This window comes from Patagioenas fasciata, chromosome 5, assembly GCF_037038585.1.
Source record: "Patagioenas fasciata isolate bPatFas1 chromosome 5, bPatFas1.hap1, whole genome shotgun sequence".
NCBI lineage: Eukaryota > Metazoa > Chordata > Aves > Columbiformes > Columbidae > Patagioenas > Patagioenas fasciata.
In genome coordinates this window covers 19,430,180-19,444,972 of record NC_092524.1, presented here as the reverse complement: position 1 = coordinate 19,444,972, position 14,793 = coordinate 19,430,180, and the positions used below count along the sequence as shown (strand labels likewise).

General features: G+C 46.6%; 1 protein-coding gene across 1 annotated transcript in view; it reads right to left on the bottom strand.

Moving 5' to 3' along the window:
• HRAS (HRas proto-oncogene, GTPase) overlaps nucleotides 1-7,888 on the bottom strand; it is a 39,263-nt gene extending 31,375 nt beyond the window's left edge. The window contains exon 1 of the mRNA XM_065838021.2: nucleotides 7,500-7,888. The gene's annotated coding sequence lies outside the window, so the exon portion shown is untranslated. The remainder of the gene's footprint in view (nucleotides 1-7,499) is intronic.
• Between the last annotated feature and the right edge of the window lie 6,905 nt (nucleotides 7,889-14,793).

Sequence of the window (14,793 nt, the reverse complement as noted above, 5' to 3'; positions counted from 1 at the left end):
TTCAGTAATGGATATATTGCTTTGCCAGCCACTCTCAGAAATATGTCCTGATGCTGCCTCTGCAGTGGTTTTCTGGGGTGAATACTGTGGCTTTTATCCCTTCTGCACAAGGCCTTTCCGTACTTAAAAGGGGCTTATGAGAAGGATGGGGACAGACTTTTTAGAAGGACATGTTATGACCGGACAAGGGGTAAGGGTTTTAAACTAAAGGAGAGGAGATTCACGCTAGACACGAGGAAGAATTTTTTTTACAATGAGGGTGGTAAAATACTGGAACAGGTTGCCCAGAGAGGTGGTAAATGCCTCGTCCCTGGAGACATTCAAGGCCAGGCTGGATGGGGCTCTGAGCAACCTGATCTAGTTGGAGATGTCCCTGCTTGTTGCAGGGGAGTTAGACTAGATGACCTTTGAAGGCCCCCTCCAACCCAAACTATTCTATAACTCTATGATAATTGTACCTGCTGTACTGGATATATCTTGCACAGGGATCAGCCAAGAGATTTCCACCCCCATCCATCCACCTCCCCGCTCTGCCACAGACCTGGTAAGACCCTGCACATGCCACTGTGACTCTGACTCACATCAGCACGCACCCTCCTTGCTTCTGTGGAAAAGCCAGAGTAGAAACACTTTTCCAGGTGTAGGTATGATTCTTTCACACCTCTGTTTCCCACCTTCACCAAGCTCATGGTGGTAATTTCTTTCCAGCATGTGTTTTGAGAATGAATATCTTGATGTTTGGAAATTCATGGGGGCCACCAGAATAGCCACATATTTTTCAGCTCAAACTTAATATAGCGGGATGGAGGATGTACATTCGTACTCCTAAGAGTAAAGAGAGCAGATCTGACCCTCACAAACTTGAATAGAAGTCACAGCCACTGCATTGCCCAGCAGAACAATAAGGCAGAAAGAGGAGCATGGATTTGTGTGTAGTTCCTCATTCATCAGCAGCTACACTGACTGCCAATGTCCTTCCTAGCTGCCTAGCCCCCAGCACTTATCCTCACACTCCCTCCTGCGTTCACAGAGCAAGAAGCCAGCACATACCTGTTGAAGCAGGTCAGGGAGGAGACCATTTGCCTAAGGCTGCCTGCATGGAAAGTGGGACAAACCTCCAGAAAAAGCTGGATGGCCTCATACAGTATCATGCAAATCAGGAAAAGGCTGGGGTAAACAAGATGGGAAGAAACCTTTCATGACCAAGGTTATAATACAAGGTTATATATTCAGCATCCACACACAAGCGAGGAAAGCAAGGGATATGTATGCACACATACAGGCAGGAAGTATCTCCTGCTTTCACCAGCATTTGCCAGGTCTGCGTGCTGCACAGGAGAGTCACGCTGTTCACAGCAGGAGCCTAACACGGCAGGACCAAAAATGAGCCACTGTATCAACAGACACAGATCCAAGGGGAGACAACATAAAAATTAGTTACAGGATTAGCACAGATACAAGCTGGGGTCTGTCCCATATTTACCTTCAAGAAACAGTGATGTATTTTTTTACTTGTCATGCTCAACTGTACTGTTTTATCTATTTATCATATCAACCAAAGCCTGGTTTCTCAAGCCCAGCCTTCTTTTTCTCAAGGATGAATTCCAGTCCCTCACATAAAACCAAGCTCCCTGCCATCTCATTCTTACTCCAGCAAAGGCAGCTGCAAGAAAGGAGCACAGATGCTACAGCCACTACAGAAACACAGGAGCTAGGGCCATACCAGGAGAACCACTCTGGCTGCTGCAGTGACTAGCTGGGCTAGGACAAGGGATGAAATGCATCATTTGCAGACTCAAATTTCATCCATTCAAGCTTATTCTATACACATGGTTTGGAGCAGGATGAACAGAGCTTGATGCAAGCCACAGAATTGCTGAAGACAGCATGGAGCATCAGAGAAGGCTCAACACTGATACTGGAGCAAGCCTACACAACAGCAGCCTGTTACCCCAACAAACCACAGATGAAGAGAGCTCACTTCTCAGCAAGCCTCTAAAGCAAGATTTCAACTTGCTTGGGGCATAAGCACTTGCTAGCCAGGCTTTCCTTTGGAGATTTTTTCACTGGTCCGCTTTTCTTAGGGGAGACAATCCCATGCAGTCCTCCTGCTGATTGGTCATGTTCCAATTCAGCCTGAACCGGCAGTATGCTTCACCTTGCGCAACAGCAGCCTCCAGAATGCCTTTTTCCACCCATCTCCTCCTTTCTCATCTCCTCCTGCAGAGCCTTGCCAAGTGAGAACAGGGCAGCCTAGAGCAGACCCTGTTGTGCACACCTGCATCCCTCATTTTGGTCCTACGACTTGGCTTTTTGGACCTCACTTCTCTCCTTGCAGTAAGGATGAAATCCTCTTGCTTTCACTGGTCACAGCTTCTCCCTCTCATCTGCTGTTCTCTCAAGGATGCTAAACAAGAAGACGACATATGGGCATCCTCCCAGAAACATTGCAAAAATGTCTCTTTTTTGTATCTGTCAAGTTGTTGCTCCCATACACACACATCTAAACTCAGTTCCACCAGCTACTGAATTTAACTTACATATGAACAGTCTGATTTGTTATGGGTTTAGTTATGCAAAAGGAAAAATCCACTTACAGTTTGGCTCACAGCACCGTATTATGGAAGTACATAGTTTGCTACTGCCTCTGCATCATCAGAGGACAGCCTACCCTTTTAGCAGATAGGTTAGATATTCGCTCGATTGGCATAACTCCTGAAGCAGACGAGAGCCTGGTGAGATAAGGCAACCAGCTCAGCTAAGACCAGAGAGCGGGTCAGGACTCCTGGGTTCATGGTTCTGCACTTTAAGCACAAAGTCACCTTCCAGCACATAGGCGAGCTGTTCCAAGAGCTCACGTTGCCATCATGGACACCGCAGGCAGATCGTACATTAAGACAGCAAGTATTTAAAGACTATTCCTTTTGCAGCCATTCAGGCCACTTTGTGTCACACACGGCAAGCTGTAAAATGATATTGCAGGAGGGAGAAGTTGATAATGAAGTTTTGCTTTTACTGAACAGGTCATTAAACAGTTCCGGTCTCACACTATAGCGAGACCAAGAAATATCTGGCAACACACAGAATAAAAGATCATCTTGAAGCATTTTCCTCTGCATATCTGTAATTATAAACCAAACACCATCAGCATCTCTCTCTCTGCAGTAAATAATTAACTGCAAAAGAATACTCCTCTTTGCCCCATCCTCCCCAATCAATTTTGCTTTACAATGACATGCTGTCTGGACTGTTCGCTGTGTCAGTGCACCTGAGTGTTATCCAAAACACTTCACAAGACATATAGGAGCCTTGTCACTATTAACTTGGGTACAGCAGAGCCCTTTCCTTACAAGTACGAGAGGGCATCATCATGTAACTCCTGGTACTTACAGCAGATAGCTATGACATACACAGCTCAGCTCGTTCACTGCAGCAACATCACTGCAACCATCAGTGGAGGCGAATCACACTCTGAGCACTCCCATCACACTCCTCTGGGCTGCCAGAGCTTAATTGCCAAGACAGAGCAAATTTCCTCCCTGAAATACAACGTTTTATATTCCTTTTATTGCTTTTGATAATATTCCCCCAATAGATTTTATTCAGGGGGAAAAAAACAAGTTTTCTCCATAATGGCATTTTTGGAGACTTTAATCTTTGAATACTAGATCTAAGTTGAACACTGTGACTGCTTGGTCACACATGATAACCTGTTCACCTCTTGCTATTATACTTACCCTCATCAACCTGACACTCATACAGGTAAGCCAGCAGACCTTCAGAGCACTCATTCCTTTTGCCCTGCTGAAAGATACCTCCTGGACATAACTCCAGAGGGGAGTAGGGATGATGCCAGGAAAAAAGCAGGACTGCTCAGTAGGGAGGCTGGGCTTAGTCGAGATTGCACACAGATACACAACCAATGAACAATGCAAGATCTGCCACTTGATTGTAGTTGTTTTCTTACGATTTCTCAGTGAAATTCACTTAAAATAAATAAATAAATAAAAGGCTTAAGGAGAACACAAGCAAAAATGAGAGCTGGGAAAAACCTCCAGAACTGCAGGATGGACCTTCTTGCAACAGCCAGAAAACCCATAAAGAGGCAGGGAAACACCACCACCAAGCAAATACCTTCATACTCACACACAGGTGTGTTTAGGTTTACATTTTTATGGGTTTAAATGCATGCCAGGTTTAGTTGGGCTGGCTATGAAGTTTTCAATAAAAATCTCCAACAGGAAGGTAGATAAAAATGAGGAAAATTGGCTAATTCAGACTCAAAAAGCGTGGAAAGAGAGGCTGAAGAATGAGGCAGAAGGAAGAATGGAAGGAAAACCATGACACAAGAGATAGAGAATAATACAGGGAAAGGAAAAATTAAATGAAACAGATAGTGAGGACAGTTCAGGAAAAGATAAACCATGAAAAAGTGGAATGAAAACTGGAAGGGAAAGATAAAGAGGAAGATGCCACAGCAGAGCAGTTGAACAGTAGTTGACAAACAGATCTTTTGTTTAATCTCATCTGTATTTGTCAAATAATTCATTTGATTAATACTCTTTTGTGGTCTTCGACCAACTATAGAGCTGATCAAATATCATTTCATAAATACATTATTAGATTAACACAGGTAACATTAAAAATGTTGAACATATTCTATCTGCTGTTCAATAAGCTCTAGTTGTCAGTTTACACTTCAAAACTGTTAAAATAGAAGGTTGATAATAAATTACAATAAGATAGAGAGTGCTTGGAGCACAATCATTTTGCTTTTCCTAGACCAACAAGAAGCACACTGGTATAACATCTTGAAAGGCAGGAGACGAGACACTTCTACCTCTTTCCTTCATCACTCTCCCACAAGGTGTCCCTTGTACAGGTGATACTTTTTGTCTTGGGTTTTATTTTGTTGAATATCTCCCCCATATTCAACTTCTTTGCTCCATAAAGTTTTTTACCCCAAGAAAACCTGGGGAGCTCCAAAGGCAGCCTAGCAGGAAGGTAAATCTGGGGTGCACCAGCGGCAGGAGTATGGCAGTGAGTGCTGTATCCAGCCTGGAAGCAAACATTTACATTTGTGAGCTGAGCTTTGGTCCTCTTAAAGAAGGGGAAGTTAGGTGGAGGATGATCACATGAACAAAGATGCCTCAGGACCTCTACTCACACAGGGAAAAGCTTCCCAGTACCAGCAGCCTTTTCCAAGCCTCCCTAGGAAACAAGCGGAAGAAAAAAGGTCAGTTGGCAATTTTTCAGCCTGTTTTTTTTCCCTCTCTGGCCCAACACAATAGCAAAGCCACCAAGGGCAGACCCTCTCCACACACATGGTAAACGCTTTGCCAGGGAGCCCCATGAATTGACATCAGACTCTATAAGGAAACTGTGGTCATCACTTTCTAGGCTGACGTCAGAGAAGCCCAAGGTTACTCCCACTACTGCTTTACCTTCACCGCTGACAGCAGCCAAGAACCAAACTTGCCACAGGAGGGAACCACACCCGGAGTAACTTCTTGGGGCCAGAAAAGTGTCCCTCAGGTCATAAGTCCTGTTTAAATACTACAGTGATATTCCAAACTGAGGTAATTATTGCTAATTACAAGATCATTTGTATGTAAACATGTAGGGTACTACCATGCATACTTCATCTCTTTTTAATTAAAAGAAATAACAGGTTCACTAAGACAAAACAAACAACAACATGCTCACAGCTCTCACCCCACCCCAAAGCAGACTCTTCTGTAGTGGTAACACCCATCAGCCTCCAGACCCACTGAGGAGACTCAACAGCAACATCAATCAGCATCAGACTCCCTGGTGCTGAAACTGAAGTAGTTGGCACGTTATTAATCGCACAGGAAAAACACTTGATGAGGAGAAGGACCAGACACACATAGAGGAGACACACACGGATTTAAAGTCATGGCTGTGTTACAAACACTTGGGAAAAATCACACAAATCACCAGCTGCAAAATCAAAACACTTTGGAGCTCTGCAATGATAAACACATTCACAACTCTGACCAGGAGAAACCAACATCCACCATACGACCCATTAGCAGCTCTTTAGTCTAACCTGCACAAAGCCTCATGTGCTTTTCTCAATTCAAAACCAGTTCCTGCTCCAACCCACACAACCTATCCTTGCCAACCGGCCTGAAGTACATTACGACAAGGCATCTCCAGGACTTTGTACTCCTTCTGCATCTCAAAGACCTACCCAGGAGCAAATCTGCATGGCGCAAGCTAAGAAGACGTGACTTATGTCACTGAAAAAGTCAATGGCTTGACTTCGGTTAAGGATTGACTTGAGTCACACCATTCCTGCTGCACCATCCTCCTGCTTCCAGCTGTCCTGAGCATTTCTCAAGCAGCTCCAGTTTGCCAGTCCTCTCCAATTTCTCATCAGCTCCTTTGTCTCCAGGCACGCAGCACTGCTCTAGGCAACTGAAATGTATCCCCAACCAGGACCCATATGCGCCAAGTGAGCCACAAGATGCACCTGCTCTCACTTGGGCTGAAAGGGTTGTGCCCCTGGACCCTGCAATGCCCTTACACAACAGGCAGAGCGCAAGCAGCCTCCGCACACTGCAGAGCCCCAGCGGTGAGTGTTCCTGGGAGGAAGGGAGGTGCCACCAGGAATGCAGGACCTTGCTCACAGATGCACATATCAGCATCCCTGCCACCTGCACCCCCCTCTGTGCCTCACCCCGGCCTACCAATACCTTGGCACTGACGTGAAGCTGGTCTCTCCTGAGCGGTGCTGCTCTGACAGGGGGCTGTCAGAGCCCAGTGGGCACCTACTATGGCAAAAGGTGGGGCATCCAGTACTCTCCCTTGAGATTATCATGGAGGCAGTGTGGGGGATGCAAGGGAACAACGGGAAGCAGCTACAAGGAACTGGAAACCAGGGGTGCAAAGTAGTGGAGGAAGAGAGGGCAGAGAGAGCTACAGGTTTTGGATGGGGTGGCAGAAGGGCAAGGGGGGAAGAAGGCTGCAGCTTCGGGGGCGGGGGAAGAAGGGCAGTAGGAGCGCCAAGGGGGTGGTAGGAGGATGGCGGGGGGTAGACAGCAAAGCGGGTGTAGAAGGGATAGACGGCGAAGGGGGTGCAGAGACTGCTGCTTGGTGGTACCCCCACTCCAACCCCACCTCGGCGACCTGCCCGGGGATGGGGTCGGCAGGCAGCGCCCACGCAGCAGTCATGGCGCGGCCAGGCAAGCAAAAGTGGGTCCGCGTCACCGCCCCCAAACGCCTCCGGGCTCCGACACCGCCCACCGGGCCGCGGGTCCCTCTCTCCCCACCGCCTCCCCCGGGGCACGGCGGGGAGCACCTCCAGCACAGTGGGGGTATAAGCTTCTCAAGGGTGTGCAGCCGCCCCGCTAACAGGTGGCGGCGGCGGCGGCGATGCCGGCCTGTTCCTGCCAAGCCGGTGGGTGCTGCCCCCTCACGACGGCGCGTCTCACCCCTCCCCAGCCGCAACCCCGTCCCCAGCGGTCACTCACCGGCTCGTCCGCCCCGGCAGACGGGATGCGCGTCCTGGAAAGCGGGGCGCGGAAGTTTAAAGCGGGATAATAATATTATCTGTATATTTCTTCCAACGGAGGAAAATCAAACAGACGGAGACGCCCCTCCGGCGGGCGAACCGTCCCCACCGCTGCACTCCTTCCCGCCCGACCCGGCCCCGCCGGGGGCTTCAGCCGCGCGTCGGCCCGGCAGTGAGGTGAAGTTTCCACCGCGGTGGTGGAGGCGCCCCCGGTATGCCGCGCCCGCCCCGCATTGGCACCGGACGCCGGGGCGCTCTGCCACCGCCGCCGCCCGGACAATGTGCGTGCGGGGAGGCGGGAGCGGAGCTGGAACGGGAGCGCGCCCCGCCGGCGGCCGCTGCACACACCCAGCCCCCGCGCCCCGCCTACCCGCCGCTCATCGACCGCCCGCCTGCCCACCGCCCCTGATAGGCAACCCTCGCCGCCACCGCCCTTCGGGTGGGCCGTGGTGTCTGTCAATCAGACGCTACGGCCTGCCCGCCGCGGCCCGGCTGCGGGGAGGTCTCTGGGGCGGTGGCGGCAGGGCGACTGTGATGTGAGGTCGCCAGGCCGCAGTTTCGCTCCGGTGTGTGTCCCCTGCTGCGCTGGCGCTTCCGCGCCCTTTCTCCTGGGAGCCGCGGTGTTCTCGTCGTCCCTCCTCCGGGCCGTGTCTCAGATTCGCGACGGCCCCTCCTCAGGAGTTCTCCGCACCCGGGGTGAGGGGAAGGCCTGGTGGCCGCTGCGCTACAAACGCCAGGGGCCGCCGCTCGCTTCTCTCAGCCTGGCCTTCCCCGGGGCTGCAGGAGTGCTTTACCGGCGGGAGGACCGAGAGGCGCCGCGGCGTTCTCGGTAGCTAGCGCGCTGGCGGCAGAAGCTACTCCGACACGGCGTGCAGAGTGGGATATTAGCTCAATCCGCCCGTTGTCCCAGGGCCTGCGAGCCGCCGCTCACCTGCCTCCGGCCGGCCGCGGGAACAGGGCTGCTGCCGTCGGAAGGGCACGGCCCTCCGGCTAACGCGGCAGAGAGAGCCCTCGCCCTACAGGCACGGCCCGGGGCCTAAAGTACCGCTCTCGGCTAAGCTGCCTTTCTCAGCTCCCGCGGAGGCCCGGCACACAGGGCATTTTGGAGGGAAAAAAAAAAAAACCAAAAAACAGAGGCTGCGGAAATGTGGTGTTCATTACCAGTCACAGTTCCTAGCTGATAACCCATAGGCTAAAGCCACCTCACAGGGCACTTTTATCTGGCTCCTGGAAATGCCTGGAAAAATGGACATGTCCAAATTATTCTGGAGTGAAACTTAAGCCATAAAAGAAAAGATGCATTAATTGGTCTGCATAAGACAGCTGGAGTCCTATTAGGCTTGGCAGCAAAGATAGACACTGCGTGAACAGAATTACTCCAGTTACAAAGGTCCGAGCATGGTGGGAGCTTTTGTCTGATCCTGTTTGGGTCCCACAAGGAGCACTGTTAGACCAGAGCAAGTAAACCTTAATGGACAGAAGTTTTGTTCTATGAATACAGGTCTGTCAATGCAGCACTTCCCATTCCGTCACAGTATGCCTGTGTTACCACAAATTTTCTACTACTAGGCACTGTGATTATCCTATTACTTTGGAAAGTGGATAGTGGATTGCATGGTCACCTTGTTATCCAGAGGCATACAGATGTGATCAAGCTTTGACACAGAATATGACGCCAAATAAAGTATGCATTCCTGCAACTGGAAAAACACAGTTCACTCTGACATACGTTTCAAGCATACTGCCACAATTTATTGTTTCCACTAGAAAAGTAGTAATCTGAAAATGGATTTAGAAACCATTGTTCTACCTACTACACTTGTCATTTAAAAGAAAGCTCATGCCCTGCAGAGCTTGTAGTGAGAGCAGATTAAGCAAGTTCTAAGGATACCCAGTGAGAGAGTTGTGGAGGTTTTTTCAGGTCTCATCAATGTATTGCACTAGCACAAACAAACCTGCCAGAGCACTTTCTGAAAGCCAGTACACAAACAGACAGGTCCGAACAAAAAAGCTGAAGCTTTAACCTACCTTGAAACTCTTTGCTTGCTTCTAACAAGCACTCCTGATTCTGAACGACCTCTCAGTTCTCCACAGAAATGAGGATCACAGCTCGCAGAAACACAGCATCTCTCCTGAGCAAGCCAACAGCCAGAGCAGCAGCACACACAAAGGTGATAGGTTTCTTTACAGGCAGACACACGTACACATGGTGCACCGCCTCTCTGTGCTACCTGTCTCATCTTGTTTTAGCCATTTCTGGCGAGCAGGTAGGGTACTGGAGCATGCAGAAATCTTGCTTTTTGAAGCACCCTGAAAATGGGTGCTTATTTTTCAGTACCTAGGTGGCCCAGAAGAACTTATCAGGGAGCAAAAAACAAATAGGTATTGTAATAGATACAGCTGTGGGTGAACCCCAGTTTCATATTTCTTTGGCTTCTCAGGGACCTACAAGAACCAAGAAACACCAGAAGATAGGACCAAAACTTCTTTTTTGCTCCTTCTTTAGTGCCAGAGGATACACATCAGGATGTAAGATACACTACTTGTTTGCAGACTGCTGGAAAACAGAAACAAACACCTGTTGGTGAGTCATAACCACACAATCACATAGAGGTGATGACACAGATTTATGAGGACACTGAGATTAAAGATCTCACCTCCCCCTTTCTGTTTTTGGATATAAAAAGCAAAAGAATGGGTCGAGATCCTCAGTTGTTGCAAAGCAACATAGCTCCATTGCTTTTAGCAAAGCTGGGCAGATTTACACTTGCTGAGGTTATAGCCTGTTCTGTTAGTAAAAAGTCATTCTGCCTGGACAGATTCTTTCTTTCTCTAAACTTGAATTTAATTCTAGGAAAATGGCCTGTCTGATGTCTTTGGAAGACAGAAGCCTCTTTTTTAAACATAGAACATTCACTGCCACAGCAACAGCAGTGCAAACGCCATCACACAAAGTAGTTCAGTCTACTAACTACTCTGCTAACTCATGGTGTCTCCAGCTGGGCTGCCAACAAACGCTTCCAGCTACCTACCAGGCATCAATGCAGCTCCTGTGCTCTGTAGCAAACCTCAAGGCAGGTAAAGAGAAATGCACAACTCTACAGAAATCCTGCAGTGCTACTAACTATTGCAAGCCTTGTTTGTCAGGAGAGGAAGGCTAGTCAAATACTGGTCCCACTGGCATACAGAGCAATAAAAAGGAAACGGGGAGAATCTCAGAAAATCCTTACTGTCTCAGTAATACTGCCAAAACAAAATTTGTAGTGCAGTTGAAAAGCTGTTTCGTCATTCTCATGCCTTCAGCTTTTCCTTATTGTCTTCACGAAACTGTGTGTAGCTTGCAGGTAGGAGGACATAACTCATAGACATGCTTATCCTGCCATGACTTTTTGTAACAGCACTCTAAATTTAGTCTCAGAAGGGCAGGTCATGGATTTTTGTAGGTGCCGTGACCGTGAAAATAACTCCTTGATATTGTCATTCCGTCTTTAACCTCTGCAAGGTGGGAGTCATAAGCAAAGGAGTGAGCTTATGTTTCCACTGTGTGACATATGTACTTGAATATATCCAGATATACATAATATATTTTTGATATATTAGTATATGTTGAATATCTATCAATATAATATTGATAGATATATTTGATACATATTTGATTAGTGATGTCACCTGCTTTAGTTGTTTTGAGTCTCCTGCTACTTCGCTGTGTCTAAGTTCACCTGACCTTTAGTATGCAAACTGCTTCCTGGTTCTTTGATGGCTTTTGAGCTCTCCCTGCACTCAGTCTGTTTTCCTGGATGCATACTTTTTCATCGTAGCTGAAATTTTCTTCAAAGTTTTGGAATTAAGACTATATCACCATGCTGTCCTTAACATTGTCTATGAGACCGTACTGAGAAAAGCAGAGATCCCCATGAGTTTTGCTTCCCCAAAGTACCATATTGTTAATGATTTTTAATTTATTCCTCCTGCAGATACACCACACTTAAGAAACCTGCAAGTACTATTCTCATACTGGGATGTTTTTTCTTGCTCATCTCTCCCTGAGCTTAGAGGATGAGTAGTGTCACGGCCGAAAGCAAACCGATATGCAATAAACTTTTACAATTTTGAGTTTTCTGGAGTGTGCAAATTGTTTCCTTTTAGTATCTGACAATGCAACACAAGGAACTTGCCATGGCAACAAGCTTATGAAACAGAAAAAAAATTATCATCACAAGGTGCTTTGTTGCTATAGCAAGCAAAGAAGCTGAGAAATTATCCTTTTTGTTCACTGGTGGGCCATGCATCATCTAGGTAGCAGAACCTGTCAGTAGAAGTTTATGTTAGATTCAATGCAAGTCATCTGCTTTGTGGGCCTATCTGATACTTGGATCAAACTGAAGTACAGTCAGAAGGAAAGAAGGAAGTGTTCAGAAGAATTGAAACGAGACTGAATTCTCAGAAATACAAGGCCAAATCCATTTGCACAGCAAGCTGACGCAACTCTACAGATGCCAGTAAGGGATGAACCAATTTCTTCTGAAATTACTCTGGCTTCCATTCTCTGACAGTCTCCATTCTTACCCCACTGTCTTTTTTTTTTTTTAAAGTGGAATAAATCTCTGCAGATCTGTGAGTATTTTGAAGTTACCCAAGATGGATGGAATAGGCTCACTGAGTCTGTCTCCAAACCCATCAAACCCATTCTCTTTGCAAGGATGATTCTAGGAAGGGCACACTCATTGCTACACAGCTTTCTTCTGTTAGTGAGAGAATTTAGAAATGGCAAAGGGAATTGGCTAAGGGCAGAGAGGGCAAATCCTCATAATTATCGCTGTGGAATGAAATCAAAACTGAGCTTTGTTAGCTCAGAGGAGTACGATTTTGAAAACTGTTTCATGTGCAAGTACTAACAGAAGCCAATGGAGAACTACTCTGTGCTTAAGATAGGCTCATTTGTAAATCTCTAGTGGGTCTAGGATGTACACAAAATGGTTGCTTTACTCCTGAGCTGGAAAGGATACCTTCTGCAGGATTGTCTTGACAAGTGAAGGAAAAACTAGACTATTGATATCAGCTACAAGTAACACAGCTCCAACTGTGTGATGGAATGAAGTGTATGCTCCCCCTTTCTATTTTTAAAAACACTCAGAGTTAAAGTTCAGGCTGTTGATATAGTAATATCAGGCTTGAGGAACAGTGGCCAGCCTTCTGGGCTGCCTGAGGGCTTAGCTGAATTTACAGGTAAAATTATTATGACTCATGGACAATCCTATTCTAGCTTCCTGGTGAGGCTGTAGAGAAAATACTGCTAGATCACAAGCCCAAAAAATAGAACTTGGAAAGCAGCCTTTGAAATGTATTAGATAAATCTGTGTGGAGATGCAAGGCTAGAGTTTACTCCTGACAATGAATTGTTATACTGTGAATGACTGACTGTAAAAAGACTATGGGTAAAATCTCAGTCTTCTGCAGCACAAGGAAACCATGAGATGAATTAAAGTAATCTGAAGGAAACCATGCTAAAACTATTCAACATCATCATTCAACACAGTCTCCTAGAGACTCAGAGAAGTCTATGGGCTAATCCTTATCACAGATCACACCAAGAGAGACATAGCCACAAGAGACATCACAACTGTGAAATTCTGCAAACGTGTACCATCATCTCAAGGGCCTGGGACTCTCAGAGATACCTGATACTTGGAAGCAGAAGTCCACACAGAGAAAAAAAGACGACCAATCAGTCCTGGCTTGGTTTCAGAGGGTTTTTTAAGACAGATGCTCAACTGGACTAGAGGGATCTCCTACAGTAAACCATTAACAAAACAAATTGCTGAATTAATTACTCAAGCCTCAATCAATCAAAAAAACATCCTCTATATCATCTCCAAAAAAAATCACATTGCTTCAGGTGACCCAGCCAATGAGTGGACCCGACCAGTGATTGAGACCATGTTGTTTTTAATCCCCAGAATAATGTCAGTAATATTGGATTAAAATATGCTAAATAGAGTGCTCAGGCGTCTTTGAAGCAAATCATTTTAAACATTGCAGAAGCTCCTGGGTGGGCAAAGCAAATAATCAGTCCCGGAGGATTATCTGATCCAGAACAGGATCTTTCTCATCATGGATTTCCTTTTTGAAATAAGCAAGGAAACCAGGCAGTGCCTTGCCAGGTGCCTGGCCCAAGCTCCACCAAAGCTAGAGAAAGGAAAGATTGCTGTTGACTGAAATTAATTCTGCTACCAGTTGGATTTAATCAATAATGAATGGAAAATAGAAACTTGCAGAGATGAGATGCTCTGGAATCACAGAAGGGAAAAGCTTTGTAATGAGAGCTTAGAAGTGGAAGAAAAAACCCAAACACACACGCACAAAAGACATAATTCAAAGACTAGTCATTTCCACTGACTCGGCATCCTTGTAGAGGCACCATAGAGATGAACAATTGTATTTCCCTATAAACGATATGCAGTAGTTAGTAACATGAAGCTCTCACCTGAGTGAGGGTGGTGGAATGTTTGGATTTCAGATTTTGCTGGTGAGGGGAGAGATTAGATATAGGTTAAATCTCTGAGACTGTGTTCACAAGCAGTCAGTTTCTACAACTGCCAGCTAGTTTCAGTCTGGTCTGAAGCACGCTACACTCTACATAAAGTGTCCCATTTATTCTGGTGGGTGTCCTTAAGTCCCCAACAAATGTTCTTTTTGACTTCTTGTGTTTTTTCCCAGGAGTTATAGCTGATCAAGTGATGGGTCTAGAACCTGAATTACTTAGAAAATACACTGATTCCTTCATGAAATGCCCTGACCTGACCATGAGTGACCAGTGTTGGCAGCTTCCACTCTCTGCTGAGCCTGCCAGTGCAAATCAGCAAGGGCCACATAGGGTAGGAGGTCTGGTAATGCAGAAATCTGCAAGTTGAGAGCCACACTGATTTTCCTGGCAGTGGTTTGCTGGTGTATGTACAGCAGCTTTTGTTAGCTGTCAGCTTGAATTGAACGTCAATCATTCCCTTGGAGCCTGATCCTCAAATCAGTGCATTCTGAGGGAGGTTTTTGCCTTTGTCTTCATACAGCAATAACTCAGGTCTTTGGAATTTGAAAGCCCTTTTTTTTTTTTTTTTTGTTAACAAGCCCTTGTGTGGTTTTAATTTTGAAACTCTACAGAAAAGTATGAACGCTTTGCAGCTTGCACGCTACCAGTTTCTTTATGGGACACTTTGGATCACTTACTGTGCTCTGGGTCATCTGTGTCACTTTTGTTG